The following is a 9,511-nucleotide window of genomic DNA, read 5'->3' on the forward strand; positions in this document are numbered from 1 at the left end:
ATTTACTCCTCTATAAAAGCATGATAATACTGGTAAATACTGTTAAAATCAACTTTTACAGAATTCTGTAAATTAACCAAAAGCTGGCAATAATCCAAGGGATATTTATTCAAGACAAATGACTGAATCTCAGTAAGATTGAATTTTGTGAAGTGTTAAATTGCCCTTTTCCCCTTCTGCTGTCCCTAACTCCAAGGGAGACTTACAAACCAACAGTCTTGTAATAATGGTAGTCATGAGAACCAGCAGCCAAATACCTGTTGGAGAGAGAAGAATAGGTTTGGAGCTTTCCCAACCACCCAAATAATTGTTATTATTTCACTTATCTAGCAGTTACTTGAAATACCTCACACTGGGCTTATTTGTATTAGAAGTGATTTAGAGTTTGTTCAATTCTTTTCCATGGCATGTTTGGGAAAAATCAGTGTCAATTGGTTTAACATTGCAACTGCCTCAGGTGGTGATGTAGCTTGGGCAAACAAGAAATTAACTGAAAACTTAAAAGGAAAAGCTGCGGCATGAGACAAACATAAAGAGCCTTGAAAAGTTTTGACATATTCTTGGGAATCTAGAAAACCACATTCACACACAGGACTGGGCACATGCTGAAAAGAGATCTGAGACTGTCCTAATCTCTTTCCTCTGGCTGATCTTGAGGTTCTGTCCAACTAGGAAGTGAAGAATAAGGCAGTGTTGTAAACTGTCTGCCAGAGCATTGAGTGCATGCCACACAAACCTTCAGCAAAATTTGGGAGTCTTATTATTTTAAGAAAATCAATTTCCAATCATTAGTTGATCACTGACCTAATTGAAGAGTCTTCAGTGGCTATACATGATGAAGAATATAGACTTTGCAGAATTAGTATAGGAAAATCACTAAGCAAACAAACAACAATAACAACAACATGAAAAAAAAAAGCAACGACAACAAGAACAGTAAACTCTGAGAAAAGGGGAATCTGATTTCCAGATTTGCTACATTATATCACTTTGAGTGTCCAGTTTAAAAAATATATATAAGAAATGCAAAGAAGTAGGAAAGTATGGCCAATACACACACACAAAAATAAGTCAGTGGACATTGTCCCTAAGTAACTCAAACATTGAACTCACTAGACAAGAATTTTAGGTCAGCTATTTTAAACATGTTCAAATAACTAAAAGAACCATAACTAAAGAACTAAAGGAAAGTATCTGAACAATATATCACCAATAGAAAATATTGATACAAATGCAAATTATAAAAAAACCAGACAGATATTCTGGAGTTGAAAAGTACAATAAATGAAATACAGTGGCTTCTGAATAGCAGAAGATTTAGTGAACTTGAAGGAAGGTTAATTGAGATGATCTAGTCTGAGGACCAGAAAATAAAATAAAAATAAAAAGTGAAGAAAAAATTTTAAAAAATAAATCTTGGAAATCTATGAAACACCATTGAACATATCCACATACAAATTTTGGGAGTTCCAGAAGGCAAGGCAAGAGAGAAAGAATACTTGAAGAAATAGTGGTCAAAACTTCTCAGATGTGATGAGCACTGTTACTATACACATACAAAAGAACTAAAAAAAAATCTCCAAGTAGAACAAATTAAAAGAGATTCACTCCTAGACACATCATAAAACAAACAAACAAACAAAAAATATCAAAAGCCAAAATCAAGTACAGAATCTTGAAAACAGCAAGGGCAATGAGACTCTTTCTATGCAAGGATCAACAGATGCAACAGGATTAACAAATGATTTATCATAAGAAGCCATGGGTGAGGGGTACCTGGGTTAAACATCTGCCTTTGGCTCAGGTCATGATCCCAGGGTCCTGGGATCAAGCCCCACATTGGGCTCTCTGCTCAGCAGAGAGCCTGCTTCTCCTTTCCCTCTGTCTGCCCCTCTGTCTGCCACTCTGCCTACTTGTGTTCTCTCTATCAAATAAATAAATAAAATCTTTAAAAAAAAGAAGAAGCCACAGAGGGGAAAAGAAACAGTAGAATGGCATATTTAAAGAGCTGAAGGAAAATGACCACCAACCAAAAATTTAATATCCAGCAAATCTGTGCTTCAAAGATGAAGTAGAAGTTACAACATTTCCAGATAAAGAAAACAGAGGATTTGTCTCAGATTTGGTTTACAATAAATAATATAGGGAGTTTTTCAGGCTGAAATAAAAGAATATTAGATAGTAATTAAACCCATATCAAGAAATAATAACACCAGGGGTTGGTGAACGTGTGGAGATTTAGGGGGAGATACCTGTCTGGAGAAGGCATGGAAGCTCTGTGCTCTGGAGCTATGCATCTATCTGACTGTTCTTGAGTTACATCCTCTATAGTAAATCAATGATCTAAAATATGGCTAACAAACCTTTATGTAGGAGAACTTCTTGATGAAAGGAAGAACCCAGATCCACAGTATGGTGAACTCATTGAAAAGTACATTAAAGATGGAAAGATGGTGCCAGTTGAGACAACTATCAGTTTGTTAAAGAGTGAAATGGATCAGACAATAGCTGCCAATGCTCAGAAGAATAAATTCTTAATTGATAGGTTTCCAAGAAATCAAGACAACCTTCAGGGTTGGAAGAAGATCATGGATGGGAAGGCAGATGTGTCTTTCATTCTATTCTTTTACTGTAATAGTGAGATCTGTATTGAATGATGTCCTGAGAGGGGAAAAGTAGTGGTAGAAGTGATGACAACAGAAGAGAGCTTGGAAAAGAGAATTCAGACCTATCTTCAGTCAACAAAACCAATTATTTACTTACATGAAGAAATGCGGAAGTCAAGAAAATAGATGACTCTAAGTCTGTTGAAGTTTTTGATGAAATTGGTAAGATTTTTGACAAAGAAGGCTAATTCTGAATGTGAAAGCATCCTCAAAATCATGCTTGAATATTGCTTTGATAACTGTTATTACAACCCCTTTTTAAGGCAATTTTAATCTTTCATAATTACATCTCAGTTAATGGCCAGAAGTATGTAATAAGACAAATTAAATTTTTTATCTTAGATTTTTTTTGTTTATAGGAGTAGACAGTGAATTCGGGTCTAACTTCATCTCAGCTATGGTGTTCAGAAAACAAAGAAGGGTATCAGCTAGTTCTTTGCTTTTACTCAAAAAGCATATCCCTCTCATAGTTTGTGCCTTCTGTGAGCAAAACTTTTTAGTAAGTGTGTATATCCCTTTAATAATCACAATGTTAGGATTAAGGATTCCCCACTTCCTCCTTTTCTTCCAGGTTTCAAATTTCCAACCTGTTAAATGAATCTGTAGACCAAATTCCAAAGGAAACTTTCATGTAGTTGGTTCTTGCAAAATGTGTTTGATAAACTCATAAAATGAATTTCTAGAAGTGTTTTAGCATTTATCAAATAACTGACCATTTCCTATAGAAAGGTAAGAAAACTTAGGTTTTGTTTTATTACAACTTATACAAAGTTGTGTGACAGGGCATCTTCTTTGCTTCCAGGGATTGGAATGGGGTCACTGGGGTTCAGAGCCTGGCAGAATTGTGAGCTCTATTCTGACATAAATCTGAAGGTAAGGGGCAAGATCACATCTAATGACCTGTGTTCCTGTGCTCTATTACATAGTGTTATTAATGATTAAACTGATCTTAACAAAATTCCTAGCAGTGGAACTTTGAAATGTATATACTACATTTATGGTCAATGATTTGATTAGTGCTTTAGTAACACTTCATTCAAAGTGTTTTTGTTTGTTTTCTAGACTAAATGCAGGGTTGGTATTAAATAAAAACATCTAATGGTTAATTTTCCATTGTGTTTTATTTTCTTGAATACTTTTTTCAGTTATTTGTTTAAAGAGATTTAAAAATCATTGCATTTTGGTCAGAAAAATAATAAATATATCTTATAAATGTTAAAAAGAAAGAAATAATAACACTGTAAAGGTAAACATAAGAAAAAGTTTAAATGCATTTTTGTTTATAACTTTCTCTTCTGCCAATTTAAGGGACAGCTGAATAAAACAATAAATATAAAACTGTGTTTACGGATTTATAATGTATAAATATGTAATTTTTATAACAATAAGAGCATAAGGGAAAAAGGAGGGGATGGAGCTACAAAGGAACAAATTATCTAATAATTAAACCAAATTGGTATTAATCTGAACTAGGTAGATTTACATTAAGATGTTTACTGTAACCTCAAGGTCAACCACTAAAAAAACCCTAAAAATTACATAGTGAAAGAAATGACAAGGAGATTAAAATGGTACACTAGAAAGTATTTAGCACAATAAAAAATAGTAACAGAGAAATAAAGAACAACAACAAAAAACCCACTAAGATGTATACAAAGCAAATAACAGTGGCAGACATGAATACTACCTTATCGATAATTACATTAAATATAAATGAATGAATCTTTCCAATCAAAAGGCAGATAGATAAAAAATAAACATGACTCAATTATATGCTGCTAGCAAGATTACACATTTCAGATTCAAAGACACAAATTGGTTAAAAGTAAGAGAATAGTAAAGATATACCATGCAAACAACAACAAAAGAAAGCTGGAGTAGTTATAATAAAAGAAAATAGACTATAAGATAAAACTGTTGCTAGGAACAAAGGAAGATATGATGATAAAAATGTAGTCTATAGGAAAGACATGTGCCTAACAATTGAGGCCCAAAATATCCAGAATGAAAACTGATAGAATGACGGGAAAAATAAGCATAGCAATAATAGCAGAGAATTCAATTTCCCACTTTCAATAATGAATAAAACAACCAGGCACCAATCAATAAGGAAGATTTGAGCAACTATATAAATCATTTAGTCCTAACAAGTATCTGTAGAACACCCTGCCCCAAAATAGCAGAATACAAATTTTTCTCAATCTTATGTGGGACATTACCCAGTATAGATTATATGTTAGGCCACAAAACAAGTCTCAATAAATTTAGGATGATTAAAATCATACAGAGTATCTTACCATGATCAAATAAAACTAGAAACCAAAAACATTTGGAAAATGAGAAATTAAAAAAATACATGGAAATGTAAAAATACACTCCTAAATAAGTAATGGGTCAAAGAAGAAATTGCATAAGGAGTTAGAAAAATATTTTGAGATAATTGGAAATGAAAAAAAGACATACCAAATTTTATGTGATGTAGCTACTGCAGTGTGAAGAGAGAAATGTGTAGTAGGAACCTATATTTAAAAACTAAAAATCAATAACCTAACATTCTACTTTTAGAAACTAAAGGACAGGAACTAACAGAAAGTAAAGCAAGCAGAAGGAAGGTAATAATAAAGATTAGAATGGAAATAAAGTAAAATAAAATAATTGAAAAATATACTACCTTGAGAAACCAAAAGTTGGTTCTTGAAAAGACCAACAAATTTGAGAAAACTTTACATAGACTGACCAAGGAAAAAGTGAGAAGACTGAAATCATTAAAATTAGGAATGAAATATAGAACATTATTATGTACCTTATAGGAAAATAAAAACAGAATAAAATATAATACTATGAATAATTGCATTTCAATAAATTATATAACCCAGATAAAATAAATTACCAGTAATACATAAACAACCATAAATGAGTCAGAAAGGAATAGAAAATCTGAATAGACTGAAAACAACTGACGAGATTTAATTAGTAATTAATTTTTTAAAATGTCAAAAGAAATTACCATGTCCAGATGGCTTCATTGATTAATTCTACTAAATGTTTAAAGAAAAATTAATACCAATCCTTTAAAAAATTGTCCCAAAGATAGAATAGGAAAGAACACTCCCTAACTCTTTCTATAAAGCAATATTACTCTGATAGAAGAGCCCAGAAAAGACCATACAGGAAAGCAGAACTATCTACCAATAACTCATGTGAATATATACACAAATTCCCCCACCCCAAATAATAGCAAATTGAACCCAGCGCTATGTAAAGAATTATTTCAAACCATGATCCAAGTGAGATTTATACTAGGAATGAAAAATTATTTCAACAGATGAAAGTCAATCAATGTAGTATATCATATTGTTGGAATAAAAAGGAAAAAAGACCTTGATCATCTTAATGCAGAAAAATCATTTGAGAAATACCAAGGCCCTTTCATGATATAACATTCTACAAACTAGGAAAAGAGGGGAACTTCCTAAACTTGATAAGGTGTATCTACAAAAAACACACAGCTTATGTCATACATAATGGTGAAACACTGAATGCTTGTCCCCTAAATTCAGGATCAAGACAAGAAGTCTGATCTTCCCATTTATATACAACATTATACCTAAGATATTAGCCAGGGTAATTAGGCAAAAAAGAAATAAAAGACATCAAGATTTGGAAGGGAAGTAAAACTATCTCTATTTGCAGATGAGCTGATCATGTATTTATAATATCCTAAGGACACCACGAACACTATTAGAACTCATACATTCATCAAAGTTGCAAAATACATTATCAATGTACAAAAAAATAGTTGTATTTCTACACCTTCCAATAAACAATCTAAAAATAAAATTAAGCAGTTTCACTTACAGTAGTATCCAAAAGGATAAAATACTTAGGAATAAATCTAAGTGTTATGAACCGAAAACTACAAGACATTGTTGAAAGAAATTAAAGTAAATCTGAATAAAGGGAAAGATACCCCACATTTATTGATCAAAAGACTTAAAATTGTTAAGGATACCAATACTTCCCAAACTGATTTACAGATTCAAAACACCTCTATCAAAATGCAATTGTCTATTTTGCAGAAAATGATAAGCTGATCCTAAAATTCATATGGAGATACAAGAGGTCAACAGTAGTAAAAACAATGCTGAAAAAGAAGAATAAAGTTGAGTGATTAATACCTATGACTTAAAAATTAATTAGGAAGCCAGATAATCAAAACAGTATGATACTAGTATAAGGATAGACATAGAAATCAATGAAGTAAAATTGAGATTTCAAAAGCAAACTCTTACATTTATTATCAATTAATTTTTGGAGTTTCTAGAACATTAAAATGGGAAAGATCTTTTCCAAAAACTGGTGTTGGGACAATTGTATATCTATGAGAAAGAATGAAGATGGATCCCTACTTGAAATGATATACAAAAATGAACTCAAAATGGATCAATGACTTAAATGTAAGAACTAAAATAAAATGTTTAGAAGAAAATACAAGAGTAAATCTTTTATCCTTGGATTGGGCAATTTTGTCTTAGATATGACACCAAAATTACAAGTGACAAAACAATATATGGAGACATTGAACTTCACCAAAATGAACAATTTTGTGCTTCAAAAGACACCATCAGTGAAATGCACAGACAACCCCTGGAAACGGGAGGGGGGTATTTGTTAGTCATATGTATGAGATAAAATACTTGTATTCAGAATATATAAATAACTCTTACAATCCAACAATAAGAAGACAAACAACCCAATTAAAATAAATGGACCAAATACCTGAATAGACATTTACCCAAAAAACATCTTTAAAAATTCCAATGGTAAATGTGGATATCAATGAACTCTTTTGTATGCCTAAAACTACCTTAATACTATTTTCATTCTTCAATACTTATTGAGTGTAGATCTCTGAATTGACTGTTACTTTACCCTACTATCTGAAAAATATTATTCTAATAACTTCCAGAATCTGTATATTCTGATATGTGGGATGGCCTCATTGTGAAGTTTGTTCCTATTTAAGTGACCTATATTATCTTTTTAGGATTTTTAATAAATTTCATTTTGCTTGCCATTGTGCATTGTCACTAGATGAGTCCAGGTATGACTCATCCAGGTTGTATTTACCTTTTTCAGGACACAGTATGCTTTATTCTGTCTTAGAAAATATGTCTTCTTCAATTAAAAAAAAAAATTCCTAGTTTTTACTTTCAATGCTGTCTCTTCAGATGTCCTAATTTTGTTTAAAACAAAACAAAAAACTAGAGTTCTAGCTCCTTAGCCTTCATGGTTCATGCAGTTTGAATGATAATCCCCCACGTGGTTGTGAAAATTCCATCCATTGAGCTATTTCTGTTTTTCATATACCTCTGAGAGTTTGGCTTCAATTCCTATTTTTTTTCACTCTTGATTTATGATATATTTTTGTTTTTATCTGACACCTGGAAATTTGCTTCATTTCTTTAATATTCACGTATTTGTATTAGTGTGTGTATATAAATTATTGTATTTTATACTAAATATCAATGCAACTGGTGTGTAAGCACTGTGCAGAGGAGGAGTTTCCACATGATCTCTCTCCACCACACTGATTTTTTATTCTTTCCCTCCTGAGTACTTCTGTGCACCTTTCAAGACTCAGTTGTCTTTTGATTTCACCATAATAGCCATTTCTGGGGAAACAGGCTATTTCTGAGCTCCTCCTATGTGTTCCCATGGGTCATTATGTGCACATCTAATAGTATATTATATCTACACAACAATCTATTACTTTAGCTTGTCTGCACTGCCAAGTTACATTTTGCCAAGCATTAAAAATAAAATTTCAGTATCCTTACAAACATTAAATATTCTCTTTACTAAACACAAAGAACCCCATCTGATTTATATATATTTTATGTTCCTAAAATAACTAATACTAAATAGTTAACAAGTAATATTACAGAGATTCTATTGTAGATAAAAATTAAGATGTTAAAATTATAAAGTCATATCTCCACAATAATCTTTGTTTTCCTGTAGGCAATCAATCTCTCAGGGGTGTAGGTAAAAGATCGCTCATGAAGGATGGCCTCAACTTCCAGACCAATTTAACTTCAAAGCTTCGATATTGGTTATTTCTCAGGGGTTATGACTTTTTTTCTCTATCACAACCACAGTTGGTCTAAAGGTAATAATTTCCTGGGCAGGAATCCAATTTTGTAACTATCTCTGTCAGCATGCCAATTTTGTATTGTGCCTTATAAGACTCAGTAGGATCCATCAACATAAGCTCAGATAGTTCTATACTTATAATACTTAAATGTGTTCTTAAACTAAGGCAGAGACAAAGTTAACAACTGGAAATACCTACAGTAAATTTCTGAGGTAAGCATTTTCAAATTTACTGGGAAAGATAATTATTTGTATATATCATGCAGGTTTGCTTTTTATTTTACCTGCCAATGTCTTCACAAAGGATCATTACTCTCTTTTCTGCTCTACTGATATTTTTATTAATTTCATTTCACTCTCTAGGTAGAGTTGTCCCCTTGGTTTCATGGTCATTAATAAGGTTGAATAAAGCATAGTAGGTAGATTTGAAAACAAAAAACAAACAAAAAAACCCTCCAAGTTTAAGGAGGTGGTATATTTAGATACCCATATATAATCTAGGGGGATAAAAAAAAAAAAAAAGATAAAGTGGTAGAAAAGAGTAAGGTGAAAGACTTCAGTAAGGTATTAATACTGAAGAAATCTGGCTTGGGGCCCACAAAGCCCACCAATGATGAAAGCCCACATAATCACACATACTTATGGGATCACAAAATGTGAACTCAATAATAGCATCAGTAATATTTAGA

At 32.0% G+C, this 9,511-nt stretch overlaps 1 pseudogene; it reads left to right on the forward strand.

Annotated features, from left to right (window-relative positions):
• Positions 1 to 2,360: 2,360 nt before the first annotated feature.
• LOC123835851 (UMP-CMP kinase-like) lies at positions 2,361 to 2,854 on the forward strand (annotated as a pseudogene).
• Positions 2,855 to 9,511: the final 6,657 nt, after the last annotated feature.

Source organism: Mirounga angustirostris, unplaced genomic scaffold (genome assembly GCF_029215605.1).
Source record: "Mirounga angustirostris isolate CCGP_5_RB_7025 unplaced genomic scaffold, mMirAng1.0.hap1 SCAF_12, whole genome shotgun sequence".
In the NCBI taxonomy this organism is placed as follows: Eukaryota; Metazoa; Chordata; class Mammalia; order Carnivora; family Phocidae; genus Mirounga; species Mirounga angustirostris.